The sequence below is a fragment of the Callithrix jacchus genome, chromosome 12 (genome assembly GCF_049354715.1).
Source record: "Callithrix jacchus isolate 240 chromosome 12, calJac240_pri, whole genome shotgun sequence".
In the NCBI taxonomy this organism is placed as follows: Eukaryota; Metazoa; Chordata; class Mammalia; order Primates; family Cebidae; genus Callithrix; species Callithrix jacchus.
In genome coordinates this window covers 30152786-30156788 of record NC_133513.1, presented here as the reverse complement: position 1 = coordinate 30156788, position 4003 = coordinate 30152786, and the positions used below count along the sequence as shown (strand labels likewise).

Below are 4003 nucleotides of genomic sequence, written 5' to 3'. Positions count from 1 at the left end.
CACGCGGTTTTCTGACGTCTTGGCTACACTGCCCGGCAGGGACTTAGCGATTTCGACGAGGAAGGCTCGGCCTCCTCCCACTAGCGCGGTTGGGGCGGAGGCCAGGGCCCCCCAGGGTTCTGCCACCGCCCGTTGACCACTACATTACAGGTGGACAGAGCCACAGGTCCAGTCTCGGAACCCGCGGGTCCCTGAACGTCTCCCTGCTTAGTTTTCTCCTTCCAGAACCGAAGTCCTACCGCCCACCAGGATCCCAACGGCACCGCCCTCGGGACTCCCACGCACGCGCCGTTCAAACGTACCGGCCCTCCACGGCCCAATCACCGCGCACCTTGTTTGGACGTCTAGCTGAAAGAGTCCTATCAGCGAGCGCGATCCTAGAGACCTGCCTGGAGCCGCAACGCCGGCTTGGGTGGGCAGTGCCAGTACGCTGCAGGGTGACCAGCCGGAGAAGGGCGTCCAGTGCCTTATTTATTAAGGTCAGCTTGACTAAGCGAGCGAAGGGCGCTTCATTGCTTTTGGAAACAAGTGGTGAAGCTGGCGTCGCCATGTTTTCTAAGGGATTTTCTTAGGATCAGATCCAAAAATGAGTGGGTCATATGAGTGGTCATTAGCGGCTCTTTTTTTTTTTTTTTTTTTGAGATGGAGTCTTGCTCTGTCGGCCAGGCTGGAGCGCGATCTCGGCTCATCGCAACCCCAGCCTCCCAGGTTCAAAGAATTCTCCTGCCTCAGCCTCCTGAGTAGCTGGGATTACAGGCGCGTGCCACCACACCCAGCAAATTTTTGTATTTTTAGTAGAGAGGGGTTTCACCATGTTGGTCAGCCTGGATTCGAACCCCTGACCTCGTGATCCACCTGCCTGGGCCTCCCAAAGTGCTGGGATTACAGGCGTGAGCCACCGCGCCCCGCCCCGCCTTTTGTTTTGAGAAGTAGTCTTGTTCTGTCATCCAGGCTGGAATGCAGCCTGTGTGTGTGTGTATTGTTTGTTCTTGAGATGGAATCCGCTCTGTTGCCCAGGCTGTAGTGCAATGGCTCGATCTTGGCTCACTGCACCCTCCACCTCCCAGGTTCAAGCAATTCTCCTGCCTCAGCCTCCCAAGTAACTGGGATTAGAGTCCTGCCACCACGCCTGGTGCCTGTAATAATTTTTTGTATTTTTAGTAGAAACGGGATTTCACCATGTTGGCCAGGCTGGTCTTGAACTGCTGACCTCAAGTGATCCGCTCACTTTGGCCTCCCAAAGGGGCATTTAAATGTAAGGGCTGAGGTCCAGAATAAAAAAAAATAAGGGCTGCCCAGGGGCTCCCAAGTGGGCATGAAAGGTTGGGAGGGGCCTTAGCCATTGCCTTTTTTGTTACTGTTGTTAAGGCTGGCAGTTTTTTGTTTGTTTGTTTTTGAGACAGGGACTCGCTGTCGCCCAGGGTGGAGTGCAGCAGCACGATCTCGGCACACTGCAGCCTCGATTTCTCTGGCTCATGTGATCCTCCCACCTTAGCCTCTGGAGTAGCTGGGACCACAGGCGCCACCACCCCGCCCGCTTAATTTTTTTCTTTGTGTGTGTGTGTGTGTGTGTATTTAAAGATGGGGTTTCACCATCTTTTGATGAAACCTTGTCTCATAAAAGTACAAAAAATTAGCCCAGTGTGGTGGTGGACACCTGTAATCCCAGATACTTGGGAGGCTGAGACAGGAGAATTGTTGACCTGGGAGGTGGAGATTGCAGTGAGCCAAGATCGTGCCATTGCACTCCAGCCTGGGCAACAGAGCAGATTCCATCTCAAAAACAAACAACGCGCACACACACACACACACACAGCCCCCAAACATTTAAAAAACAAACAAGGCGAGGCACAGTGGCTCATGCCTGTAATCCCAGCACTTTCGGAGGCTGAGGCAGGTGGATCACTTGAGGCCGGGAGTTGGAGACCAGCCTGGCCAACATGGCGTCTCTACTAAAAATACAAAAATTAGCCAGGCTTGGTGGTGTGAGCCTGAAATCTCAGCTACTTGGGAGCAGGAGGCAGGAGAATAGCTTGAACCTAGGAGGCGGAAGTTGCAGTGAACCAATATCGGGCCACTGCACTCCAGCCTAAGTGACAAGAGCCAGACTCTGTCTCAAAAAATGAATCAAAATGAAAATGAAAGAAAATAAATAAAAGCCGGGCATGGTAGTGTGCACCTGTGGTCCCAGCTCCTCAGGAGGCTGAGGTGGGAGGATCTCTTGGGCCCAGGAGTTTGAGGCTGCAGTGAACTGTGATTACACCACTGTAACCCAGCCTGGGTGACACAGACCCCATCTGAAAACAAAACAAAAGCAAAACAGGAAAATAAAAATAGTTATATATTTTTAATGTTTGCATTTAAGAAACTGATGCTTTTAACACAGTAATACTGTTGTTATAAGAGAAAAATAATACATAAGGCAAGGTAATGAGGCCTAGTTCCTAATGAGTGTTTTCTTTCAGTTCAATGTCTCTGGGTCCAGAATACTTGTTTGAGGATAAAACAAAGGTTTAAATTTTAGAGTTTTGGCTGGGTGTGTTGGCTTGGGCCTGTAATCCTTGTACTTTGTGGGGACAAGATGGGAGAATGTCTGGAGCCCAGAAATTTGAGGTTACAGAGAGCTATGATCATGCCATTGCACTTCAGCCTGGGCAACAGAGTGAAACCTTGGCTCTGAAGAAGGAAAAAAAAGGTTCCGATAACACCTAGTTGAAGGACCTGTCGGAGTTGTTCCCCTTCTCCACTAAGGACTTCTTCTGGGACTCCTACACCTCCTCTGCCTAATTTCTTCTCCCAAAGAATCCAAGAGCTCCAAACCACATTGTCTCTTAGATGGGCCAAAATGCTGAGATCTGTGGTATCTGAAGTTAGGATCCCAAGGAGAAGGAAGGTTCCTGAGGATCCTGTTGAGACAAGAGAACCCTTGTATGCCTCAAGTCAGACTTCTCAGGGCCCATCACTCACTACAGAAAGATCACCCACTACAGAAATTGTCTGGGGCAATTTCAGTATCTTTTCTAGGCATTTCCGTTCTCTTAGATTCCAGGTGGCACCAGTCTGCTTCCAGGCTTGAGGAATATAACAATGTGTTTATTTTTTCGTCTTCTTTTTTTGTTTGCATATCGACAGGTTTCTAAAAGTAACATGACTGGCCAGGCGTGGTGGCTGAGGTGGGTGGATCACCTGAAGTCAGGAGTTCGAGACCAGCCTGACCAACATGGCAAAACCCCATCTCTACTAAAAATATGAAAAATTAGCCAGGCGCGGTGGTGGGCACCTGTAGTCCCAGCTACTTGGGAGGCCGAGGCAGGAGAAGCGCTTGAACCTGGGAGGCAGAGGTTGCAGTGAGCCGAGATCGCACCACTGCACACCAGCCTGGGCGACAGAGTCAGACTCTGTCTCAAAATAAATAAATAAATAAATGGAAAAAAGTAACACGACTAAAACCTTTTCTTCACTTGTCCTTTTCCCTTTGAATGATAAGGAGAGAGAGAGCTACAACATACAGGAAGAAAGCTACATTTTGAGGAAATGTACAGAGAGGAAAGCTACATTTTGTTTAGCACATAACTGAACTCAAGTCTTGGACCATGTTCTTTTTAAAGAGGGTCCCTTTAATTATCTCATTTAATCTTTGTGACAACCCTAAGGGGAGAAATTGTGATCCTTGGAAAATAAAGCAGAAAGGCTAAGTCTCCTGCCAGAAAGGAGGATAGGTTGAGTTTGCTTTGTAACTGGGAATTCTCAAGGAAACAAGCTGTTTGGAAAGGGGCCCAAAGGTGACTTAAGTGTTTGAAGCTTCAGGTACGTTGCTTTTGGTTGGAGTGGGAGAGTTGTGAAGGTCAGTCCACACCTGCAGTCACTCCAAAGTGAAGATCAGTGTTTGCTGTGCCACTCATTAAAAAAGATTAGAAAGGTCCAGGCATGGTGGCTCATGCCCGTAATCCCAGGGATTGGGAGGATGAGGTGGGAGGATCATTTAAGCCCAGGGTTCAGGACC

General features: G+C 49.2%; 1 long non-coding RNA gene across 1 annotated transcript; it reads left to right on the top strand.

Annotated features, from left to right (window-relative positions):
- The first annotated feature begins 379 nt into the window (after positions 1-379).
- Positions 380-3438, top strand: LOC128929254 (uncharacterized). The gene is made up of 2 exons (XR_008475401.2): positions 380-479; positions 3133-3438. It is a non-coding gene; the product is annotated as an uncharacterized LOC128929254 (long non-coding RNA).
- The last annotated feature ends 565 nt before the right edge of the window (positions 3439-4003 follow it).